Source organism: Rhipicephalus microplus, chromosome 9 (assembly GCF_043290135.1).
Source record: "Rhipicephalus microplus isolate Deutch F79 chromosome 9, USDA_Rmic, whole genome shotgun sequence".
Classification (NCBI taxonomy): Eukaryota; Metazoa; Arthropoda; class Arachnida; order Ixodida; family Ixodidae; genus Rhipicephalus; species Rhipicephalus microplus.
The window spans coordinates 66039154-66051534 of NC_134708.1; positions in this window are offsets into that span (position 1 = coordinate 66039154).

Here is a 12381-nt window from a genome sequence, read left to right on the forward strand (position 1 = left end):
TTCGTTGAACTGACGTATTATATGAATACGTGACAAAGGGAAGTATGGCATACCAATTGCGATGGTCTGGTTGAATATACATGGACAGCATGTCACACAGCCTGCGATGAAATCTTTCCGTTAAGCCATTGGTTTACGGGTGATAGCTATATGTTGTTTCATGAACTGTTTTTGATGCTTGAAGAACTTCACTGAGCGTGTTTGAAAGAAATGCCTTGCCCCGGTCGCTCAAAAGAACACGAGGGACTCCGTGACGTAGGTAAATAGCACTCAAGGAGCAACTTGCTACTTCCGAAGCAGTTCCTGAAGTGATCGAGGCCGTCTCAGCGTACCGGGTCAAGTGATCAACGGCGGTGACGATCCATCTCTTGGTGTCTGATGTAGTTTGGAGGGGCCCGAAGAGGTCAATTCCGACGACAGACAACGGCTCTGATGGACAAGAAAGTGGTTTTAGGGTCCCGACTGGATCAGTAGTGGGCCGCTTGCGGTGTTGGCAAAGTGCGCACGAGGCGATACATTTAGCTACCGTCGTGAAAAGACCTGGCCAGAAGAATTGACTGCGGATGCGCTCGTACGTTTTGTAGGAACCCAAGTGTCCTGACGTCGGATCGTCGTGCCGAGCGTGCAGAACTTCAGTGCGTAGTGCTCGTGGTACGACGGGAACCCATCGGTGGCCTTCCGGGTGGAAAATGTATCGATATAGCACATCATCCTGCAACTTGGATAGTCGGAGTTGTTTCCGGAGCCTGGCATAAGGGAAGATTAAGCACCGGTAAACCGACCGATGATGTCAGTGCAACAAGAATCGGCTCGCTGGTGAGTAGTAAGTACTGACGGACGGGTAGATGGAGGAAGGGAAGAAATGGATGATATCGTCGAGGCGTCCTCCGTATAGCTAATTTGACAAGGGGATGTGACGTGCGCCGAAATCTGCGGCAAAGGGCATCGTGACAGAGTCGGCATCTTGATGTTGTCTTCTAGTCTTGTAGATGATGTCAAAGTCATAAGATTGTAATCGGAGAATCCAGCTGCCATGTCTTCCCGACAAGTTTTTTATTGTGGACAACCAGCAAAGAGCATGGTGGTCTGTCACAACAGTAAAATGTCGACCATGTTGGTACGGACAAAATTTTCTGGTGGACCAGACAACAGCCAAGCACTCTTGTTCGGTTGTTGAGTACCTCTTTTCTGCAGAGGTCATTGTGCGGCTTGTATGCGCGACAACTTTCTCGCGAAAGGCAAGGTCGCGCTGGAGGAGTACGGCGCCGATTCCTTGTCCACTAGCATCAGTGTGTAATATCGTAGCTGCCTTGTCATCGAAATAACAAAGCACTGGTGGGGATGTCAGTGCCTGCTTGAGTTCTTGAAATGAGGCTTCGCATTGATCATTCCAATCGAAGTAACCGGTACTAGCAAGGACCATGTGGAGAGGAGCGGCAATAGTGGCAAAGTTGCGAATGAAGCGGCGAAAGTATGATGCGAGTCCAAGGCAACTGCGTAGTTCTTTGGAAGAAAAGAGTCGCGGAAATTTGAGGACTGTGGACATTTTGTCCGGATCGGGCTGGATGCCTTCTTAACTAACGAGATGTCCTACAACTTTTGTAGCTGTTTTTCCAAAGTGTCACTTCTTTGTGTTTAGTTGAAGTCCAGCATTGCAGAGACATGTGAGCACTTGATCTAGGTGTTTCTGAAGATCAGCAAAAGTGGAAGAAAACAGGACAATATCATCGAGGTAGCATAGACAAGTTTTCCACTTGAGGCCTCGAAGAACAGTGTCGATCATCCTTTCAAATGTGGCGGGAGTATTACATGGGCCGAATGGCATTACGTTAAACTCGTAAAGACTATCCGGCGTAGAAAATGTGGCCTTTTCTTTGTCTGCGTCGTTCATTGGTATTTGCCAATACCCGGACTGAAGGTCAAGGGTGGAAAAGTATTGGGCGCCTTGCAATTAGTCAAGTGAATCATCTATACGGGGCATCGGATATAAATAATTTCGGGTAATATTGCTGAGCACGCGGTAATCAACACAAAATCGTACCGATCCATCCTTCTTTTGTACCAACACAACGGGTGATGTGCAAGAACTGGTAGAGGGTCGTATGATGTTTCTTTTATCATATCGGTCACGTCCTCCTCGAAGATATTGCGCTCGGCCAAGGAGACTCGGTAGGGACGACGGCGTACAACAGTCTAAACTTCAGTGCCGATGCGAGAATGCGCAACTGTGCTCTCTCCTAGTGCTGAAGCATTGGCGTCGAAGGAGGCCTGGTGTTTCGGTAGCAACATTAGCAACGACTCACGTTGAGAAGCAGAAAGGTCAGGATTTATCCCGGGAGCGAAGGAGGAGGAAGTAACAGACTGGGCTTGTTGTGGCTGAGCTGTCAGGGCGTCAAGAGAGACCAACAATACTGGTTGGGTATCCACATAACATGACACTGCAGAACCTTGGGGTAGGAGGACAGGCTCTGGGGTAGGGTTCAGGCCAAGGATTATCGCAGCACTGACTTTGACCCGCACCAGGCTGAAGGGGACTACAACGCCGCGAGCTAGACAGCTGCTGGAAGGGGTGATAAGGACGTCACCATTGGCAATATTTGGAGAAGTGATGGTGATGAGTTGCTCCTGACCCGGGAGCAGTATGGATTCGGAAGCTGTGAAGAAACGCAGTGGTTTCTCGTCGACGCGTTCGCTGCAGTGATCGGTCTCGGCCATTTCGACTACACGTTGACGGCAAGAAATTACTGCAGGTGCTGATGAGAGAAAGTCCCAACCTAAAATTAGTTCGTGAGCACATGAAATCAAGACAGCGAAGGTGATGTGATGACGGATACCATCAATGAAGACACGCGCTGTACATTGGGACAATGGTCTAATTATCGCTCCATTGGCCCCAATGAAAGATGATCCAAGGTAGGGTGTCTTCACTTTCCGCAATCGAGAACACAAGTCGGCACGCATAACTGAAATAGTTGCTCCCGTGTCCACCAAAGCCAACACCCACACACCTTGCACAGTTACCAATAACATGTTTGACGTTCGTTCAGGAGGACTTGGGTCATTTCGCTGCGATGCAGTTTTCCCTCCAAAAACTGCACTGTTTAGTTTTTCGATCGCTGGGCAGCCAGTTGAGAGACAGGCCGAAGTGGTGAAACAGAGCGTCAGAGTGGCGAAGGTGGGCGTGGTCGGGAGGCACGTGTATCGTTGGTCGTGTTAGAAATGCGCACAGGAGACGGGGATCGGTGGTTGGCAGGAATGTTGGCATAACGGTAGTAATCTCGAGCACATGTGTCGTCACGTTCAAAAGCGGCATAACCACGACGTTCATCTTGCTGCCAACGTCGACAGAACCGGGAAATGTGTCCTCGGACTCCACAGTAGTAGCATTAGGCCGTGGGGCCCGCCAGGAAGACTGGTAGGTTGGGTTCGGAGGACGGGCGACTAGAGGTGCGAGATGTTCGTGATCAGGCACAGGTGGTGGTACTTGAGACGGCGAGGGTTGCATTGAAACGATTTGTGCATACGAAGCGAGTTGGGGACATGGGGGAGCATGGTGGGTGCTTTGAAACGCTGACATTTCTTCTGTAATAATGCCACGCAGATCGCTTGAGGCGGTTTGAGCGGGAACGTTGTTAGAAGGAGGTAAACTTTACGCTTGCAATTCCTCACTAATTATGACTCGAATGATGGATCGGAGCTCCGTACTGTTTGCCAGGGGGTTCTCAGAGAAGTCGGGTCGCAGGCAGATTGACTGCAAGGTATCAAGCCGCTGGAATACAGAGACGACGTGGGAAACCGTCGAAGGATAGTGCGTGACGAGGGCGCTGAAGGCGGTAGGTCCGACACCCTTCAGAAGGTGCCGGACACGATCACCTTCTGGCATAGTGTCGTCGATACGGCGGCAAATTGCAAGCACATCGTCAATATAGAAAGCGTAGGACTCACCGCAACGTTCAACGCGTTCTGCCAGTTTCTTGCGAGCAACTTCATCATCAGCCTGACTACGTCCATCATCATCATCATCAGCCTGACTACGTCCACTGCAGGACAAAGGCCTCTCCCATGTTCCGCCAGTTAACCAGGTCCTGCGCTTGCTGCTGCCAATTTATACCCGCAAACTTCTTAATCTCATCTGCCCACCTAATCTTCTGTCTCCCCCTAACCCGCTTGCCTTCTCTAGGAATCCAGTTAGTTACCCTTAATGACCAGCGGTTATCCTGTCTACGCGCTAAATGCCCAGCCCATGTCCATTTCCTCTTCTTGATTTCAACTACGATATCCTTAACCCCCGTTTGTTCCCTAATCTACTCTGCTCTCTTCTTGTCTCTTAAAGTTACACCTACCATTTTTCTTTCCATTGCTCGCTGCGTCGTCCTCAATTTAAGCTAAACTCTCTTTGTAATGCTCCAGGTTTCTGCTCCGTAGCTAAGTACCGGCAAGATACAGCTGTTATATACCTTTCTCTTGAGGGATAGTGGCAATCTACCAGTCGTAAATTGAGAGTGCTTGCCAAATGTGCTCCACCGCATTCTTATTCTTCTAGTTACTTCAATCTCGTGGTTCGGCTCCGTGGTTATTGCCAGCCCTAAGTAGACATAGTCTTTGACAACTTGAAGTGGACTGTTACCTATCTCGAAGCGCTGCTCTTTTCCGAGGTTGTTGGACATTACCTTTGTTTTCTGCAGATTAATTTTAAGACCCAACTTTCTGCTCTCCTTGTCTAACTCCGTAATCATGAGTTGCAATTCGTCCCCTAAGTTACTCAGCAATGGAATGCCATCGGCGAAGCGCAGGTTACTAAGCTACTCTTCATTTACTCTTATCCCTAACTATTCTCATTCTAGGCTTCTGAAAACCTCCTGTAAGCATGCGGTAAATAGCATTGGGGAGATTGTGTCCCCCTGCCTTACACCCTTCTTGATTGGTATTCTGTTGCTTTCTTCATGAAGCACTATCGTAGCAGTTGATCACCTGTTGATTTCTTCCAGGATGTTTATATGTACTTCATCGACGCCCTGATTCTGCATTGTCTTCATGATGGCTGATATTTCTACTGAATCAAACGCCTTCTCGTAATCTATGAAGGCTATATATAGTGGTTGGTTATACTCTGAGCATTTCTCTATTACCTGATTGATAGTATAAATGTGTTCGATTGTTGAGTAGCCTCTTCGAATTCCTGCTTGTTCCTTCGGTTGATTTAATTCCAATGTTTTCTTTACTCTGTTATCAATTACCTTTGTAAATAGCTTGTATACTACAGAGAGCAAGCTGATCGGCCTGCAATTCTTCAAGTCCTTGTCATCCCCTTTATTATGTATTTAGATGATGTTAGCGTTCTTCTAAGACTCTGGTACTCTTCCCGTCAGGAGACACCTCGTAAACAGGGTGACTAGTTTTTGTAACACAATCTGTCCTCCATCTTTCAGCAGATCTGATGTTACCTAATCCTCACCAGCAGATTCGCCTTTTTGCATGCTCTCCAAAGCTTTTCTGACTTCTTCTATTATTACTGGTGGGGTGTCACCCGGGTTACTGCCAGTTCTTATAGTATAAAGGTCGTGGTTGTCCCGGCTACTGTACAGATCTCTGTAAAAATTCTCCGCTATATTAACTATCCTATCCATATTGGTAGTTATTCTGCCTTCTTTGCCTTAGAGCATACATCCGCATTTTGCCTATCCCAAGTTTCCTCTTCACTGCTTTGACGCTTCCTGCGCCTTTCAGAGCGTGTTCGATTCCAAATGGTTCGAATCCCGTTGCCGCGCAGTTCCCAACTGGATAAAAAAAATCCGCGTGGTGATGAAACTGCATTAAGAGGCCTGGGGTGCGGCCTCACCGGTAACCACCACCGGGAACGCACTCCCTAACCAGAGAAGGATTGGCCACCCTGGTGCAGTATCTGGCCACTACCTCCCACATGCGTACGTCAAATTAATTATTCTCTCTCTCTCTCTCTCTTATATATATATATATATATATATATATATATATATATATATATATATATATATCGGAAATTTCTTTCTTAGACTTATCACGTGGTAATTGTTTCCCCGGAATTGTACGTACAAGTAGTGGCCGGGCCGGCAGATGCTCGTTTTGCGCTATGTATGCATGGCGAAAAACATTTCGGGGAGGCGCACTGTCCTGGCGTGTCTACAGCTGGCTACGCCACTGCTGCAACCTTCACAAGTGCAAATAGAAGAGGGGATTACGCTTCGTTGTTTACAAGTCTATAGGCCGTATTTGTAGAAAGTTATGGTGGTCATTGCATTCGGGATTCTGGGGCCATTTATCGAAGACACTGCGTGTTACCATCGGCAGGTTAAATACATTATACTGTAACCGACTTTAAGTGCTAGATGGCCAGTTGTAACGTATAGACGAATAAAAGAAAAGGAAGGCCCACGAGTGTATTGCATATATGTAGCTGCGTAGAAGATATGACTTCGTTTAATTAGGTATATCTGGCGTCGCAGTGCACAAAGCAAGTGTACCCGTCGTGGTGGGCTGGTGGCTAAGACACTCGCTCGTCGACCCATAGGTCGCGGGATGGAACGCCGGCTGCGGCAGCCGCTTTTTCGATTGAGTCGTAATTTATTCAGGTCCTTGTGCTTAGATTTAGGTGCATAGCTTCGATATCAGGTGAGAGGGTGCAACCTGGTCAAAAGCCTTCGAATGTTTGCCCCGTCGTGGTGGTCTAGTGGCTAAGGTACTCGGCTGCTGACCCGCAGGTCGCGGGTTCGAATCCCGGCTGCGGCGGCTGCATTTCCGATTGAGGCGGAAATGTTGTAGGCCCGTGTGCTCAGATTTGGGTGCACGTTAAAGAACCCCAGGTGGTCAGAATTTCCGGAGTCCTCCACTACGGCGTCTCTCATAATCATATGGTGGTTTTGGGACGTTAAACCCCACAAATCAATCAAGCCTTCGAATGTTCCAGGAGCACGCAGTCAGTTTCATAATTTTTGTCCATATTTGCATGAAGATTTGGGGTTAATTCGAAAAGCTGAGTCTCACACAAAAAACCTTTTCAAAGGCCATGTTGATTTTTTAAAAAGATATTATTAAATTCCAGATGTCTGTATATAAGCGCCTATCACCTTTTTTTTCTTCCTTCGTGCAGTAAATTCACTCCCCTGTATTGCCACTATGAAATGTATCGTTTTTTATCTTCATCACACATGGTATTAGTTTTTATTTTGTAAAAAATAAAACTCGTTTTAAGATTGTTGCAGCTTTGACATGTAACCGCTCCATCTTGTGTTCAATAAACGCACACGTTTGCTTACTGTTTGCATGTGTACGTCATATTTACATGTATATATTTATCTGCAATGCTTTCTGTTAGTTATATTGCAATTGTATCTTTTCTTATGTGTTTTTGCCAACTCGATATGTATATGTACATATATCTAGTGTATCGCCCCCCTTACTCAATGCTCAAACCGCTGGGGCCTGTAAGGTACCTTGAAATAAAATAAAAAATAATAATGAACCCCAGGTGGTCTAAATATCCGCAGTCCTCTAGTACGGCGTCTCTCACAATCATTTAATGGTTTTGTGATGTTAAACCCCAATAGTTATAATTTTATTACGGGACAAGTATCATAGGCCTCACACGTGCGCGCAGTGTAGTTGTTGGCTACTGAACCTCGCATAAAACAAGACTACGCATTTCGCGAAGTTTGCAAAGGCCTAAACTTGATATCTCGCGAGAGCAGTCAGTAGGAGACAACGGTATTGCGCGCATTGTAAGCAAAATCGAAATACTAATCGGCGTATGTGCCCGAGTATTGGGGCGTAAGTAAGAGGTGTGTTCACGTTATAACCGTCATCATACTTTATTAATCCCTTAAATACCTTGCATATGACCTTGTAAGGGTTTAAAGGTTTGAGCAATTTTGTGGACATAAGAGGAAAGTGCTATTATTTGAGATATGAACATTATTTATAAAAATGCAGTGCTTTGGAACTATTAAAATATATTTGAGAGCGGTACAGGTCTTTTTCGGGGGCTGCTTCTTGCAAGGGTCGCTGTGGGTCCCGGTCATGCTACATGACGGGAATAGCGTGACTCTAATGGCAGACTAGGCATTTTCGATTTAGCATATTTGAATTGTAGTAAGGTGCCCTGGTGGCTAAGGGACCCGGCTGCTGACCAGCACGTCGAGAGATCGAATCCCGGTCACGCGGCTGCATTTCCGATGGAGGCGAAAAGGCTTCAGACATGTATGCTTAGATGTAGGTTCCTGTTAAATACCTCCAGGTGGTCGAAATTTCTGGAGCCCTCAACCACGGCGTCTGCCCCGCCGCGGTGGTCTAGTGGCTAAGGTACTCGGCTGCTGACCCGCAGGTCGCGGGTTCGATTCCCGGCTGCGGCGGCTGCATTTCCGATGGAGGCGGAAATGTTGTAGGCCCGTGTACTCAGATTTGGGTGCACGTTAAAGAACCCCAGGTGGTCAAAATTTCCGGAGCCCTCCACTACGGCGTCTCTCATAATCAAATGGTGGTTTTGGGACGTTAAATCCCACAAATCGATCAATCAACCACGGCGTCTCTCATAATCGTATAGTGGTTTTTGGACGTCAAATTATAACAATTCTTATTATTAAGTGTAAGGCGCGATGTCTCTGAAAACTATCACCCATGTCTCTGAAACTATCATTCTCTGATGTCTCTGAAAACTATCATTACAAAAAGTTTCTGACACATTCATTGCATGGGTGCACTTCTGCACTGAGTAGAACGACAAGCAAGTAAAAGCAGATGCCTCTGCTTTGAAAACAACACCTAACTTAGTGAACTGTGCTTCACGCGATGACTGATTTCTTCGTAACAACGAAACGTAGCGTGCTGAGAGGTGGCTTTCGCTTTTTCGTCCAGTTGGCTCGTTCATAAGGGGGCGCCACCAGAGCTCGAGACTACGCCGTGTTTCGTGAAACTCGGCTGCTTCTGCATAGAGCCCCTGACTACAATCAAGCAGGCTACCAATATCTGAGGTTTTATAGGCCCAAAACCGAGATATGACTACAAGAGACGCCGTAGTGGAGGGCTCCGTGAATTTCGTTCGTCCGGTGTTCTTTAACCTCCACTGAAATACTAACATCGCAGAGTAAACGTGCCTCTACCACTTCGACTCCATTAAAGTGTGACCGCCGGGATTGAGATCGAATCCTCGACCCTTGGGTCAGCAGCCCAGCAACTAAGCCACTGCTCCACCATGTTGGACAACCGAGCAGGTGGCATAGTTCGGACTACATAGCCAATCAGGGTAGTTAATTGTGAGGTGGCTATAATAAAAAAATGCCTTTTAAGGTATAATTGTGGACTAAATTGAAGAAACTGTTTTTTTTTTTATTTTCGCCCTCATCCTGAGTACACGAGTTTTCTTGCATTTCACCTTCATCTGCAAGTGGCCGTCTTTGCCCGTAATCTAATTCGCGTTCTTTTTCTTAGCAAAGATGCCAAAGTATTGTTTACTGTAAATTAAAGTAGGCGCGCTTAACAATAACTCTTAATGGACACGAGTATTACATTAGCTGACAATTATCAACCTGCGAAGTACTGTGGCTTTGAAGGAATTATAGTTAAGCTTACACTGGCTACAGACATGCCGGTGAAGTCCCCAAAGCACTGAACAAGCGTGCCAACAGCTAAGCAAGGCTCTGATGATGACGTCAGTAAACAATGCCGTCAATTGCAACACCACATTGCACTCAACAATTTTTGACAGAAAACAAAGATGTGGAAGATATGTCATGCCAGGACAACAAGTATATTGCTCTTAACGCTTAGACACTTACATCAAAGCATGAAACAAATCAAAAAATTTAAACCGAAAGTGGTTAGGGAAGCATGTATCAATTAAGATAAGATGGGCGTCTTGTGCGGTTACTCCAATTCCATACAGCGTAATTTCATAATGCACCTGTTAGTTACGTTTATATTACCTTATTGTAGCAAAATGTTTGTTTTCGTTGCCTATAAGACCCAGTAAATCTTGTGTTGCTATCGGGCCACATGGCATGTCTCAGTTACACAGAAGTGTCATTGAGACTATATTAAAAAGCTTTTTAATAAATTGCGGAACTACATTTAAAGTTGTGCTACTTAGGCAGCTATATAAGAAAGAATGCTACCTGTAGCAAGCCAACGGATGCTATTTATGTTTCGAGTAAGTTTTTTCTCTCTTTTCTCAAGCTTTTGCCCCACCGTGGTGGTCTCGTGGCTAAGGTACTCGACTGCCTACCCGCAGGCCGTGGGATAAAACCCCGCCTGCGGCCGCTGCATACTAGATGGAGGCGAAAATGTTGTAAGTCTGTGTGCTCATACTTGGGTGCACGTTAAAAACTTCAGGTGGTGGAAGTTTACGGAGTACTTCACTAAGGCGTCTCTCATAATCATGGGGGTTTCGGGACGTTAAACTTCACATATAAAGCCTCAAGCTTTTATTAGCTCTCGTGTACATTCTACGTGTAAAGACAACAAAAAACGTGCACTTGATGCGTCTTTTTCGTACACCACAGTAACCACCTTTTATGTAGCGCACTGTAGCATTGACGTTGCACGCCTGGTCCTTCTCGGTCACAAACGCGTGCGGCCATCAATGTAACACAGAGCTCTTGAAAGTAATGTAGCGATAGCGTGGTTTCCATGCAAAGTATACCACAAGCAAGCCTGCTGTCAATTATTGCTGTCTGGCAGGAACACATCCCTCATACTATTATTTGCGTTTAAGTGTAAAATACCATACACACTATCAGATATGTTTGCAAAGAGTAAGACAAAGAAATGATCCAGATTCTATGAAAGAGATTTTGTGATATTTCGTAGTGTTTAGAAAACGCGGGATGCTTGTAACGCCACGTATGAAGGAGGAGAAAAAGTCTTACCTTGAAAATAAATCGGCCTAGATGATGCGGATCATATGCCTAGTTGTCAGACAAGAGCCGAAGGGCTCTGGTGGCGTCCTCTGCCTGTCGAATTTCTAAGAGCTGTTCCTCTGGGTCTGAGCTGAGCATTACGGTCTCCTGCTGCTCATCATTATCAATTGTGCGACCCTGTCGGACCGCCTTTGAACAGTCTTCCAGGATACAAGGTAGCCCCACCCTTTCCATACATAATTTACACCGGCCCTTGTACTGACTTGGGCAATAGTGGGCTATAGGTCACCGGTTTCGGGTACGTGTTTGTTTGAAGGAGAAGCAAGGTCACCGCTTTCTTCTTGCATGGGCTTGTTCTGAGAAACTATCTGGAAAGCGGAAGAGCTCCCTAATAGATAACTCTTGTTGTTATAGCATGTGCAGTGTCAACGAAATCACTGCATTTTTCATGGAGTGGCGGCAACGCCAAGACATAGTTTATCTGTGCCGTAACGTTACCATATGTGACAGTGTGACGGCTAGACGATACCTGTAAGAGTCCTGTCTCAGAATATTTGCACTTTTTATTAGGCATCTTAGAAAGTTATGTTGACGGCCGGTCTTCTGTTTTGTAAATACTGCAAATGGGTATACATGCATGTTGTTTTTGTCGGTGTACAAGAATAGGCGAAACCGAGATCTTTGTCTCTGGCATTGGCAGAGACCAACGGCAAGAACAACCCAATTGAGGTCGCGTCCAACATTTCATCATTCACCGGCATGACGTACATGCTCACATTTTCCAGTTAAAGCCGGAACTTAGTCTTCAAAGCTTACGTGGCGATGGTGACCACCACTTCAGATTACCGGTAGTCGTGGCGTATGCGATGTTTACCGCGGGCGCCACCCGTCTGCGTTTAACACGGTGCGAATCGCGATCAGAGGCTCTGTTGAGCTTCACAATCAAAATTTCTATGGTTCTCCGTCAAGTCAATTCAAAACAATAACAGGAAACCTAATTATCGCCTTTTCTCATGCGACTGGCTGTGGACAACGCAATTTATTTGCTTACCCAACACAATGGCCCGTATCCAGCACTCTCGCCGTTCTGCTTCGCGACAGCTGCGGAAATCAATATAACTGAAGTCCTTTACGTCTGTGGCGATTCACAACGCATAAGTGGCGTCGACTGAGGTTTTCCTTCGTAAAACGCTGAGCTGTTGCGTCTGCTCTTGTTTTCGCCATCGTTTGGGCGAGTGAACCAGCAAGCCCTTCAGGGTGGTTTGGTGAGAAGAATATTAGCAGATAGAAATTCGTAGCTCTTTTTCTAAATATTCAATGTGCCTACGCACCCAATATTTAGCTCGATCGTCGTTTGGCACGTGCTAGTTTCACATTTATGCACAGCCAACTGTGCAAGAGAGTCGGGCTTGGCACTATATAAAACTGCATCGACGGGTAGTGCTACGTGTCTTCAAAACTTCAGTCTGACGTGTAGACAATAGTACAGCTGTCC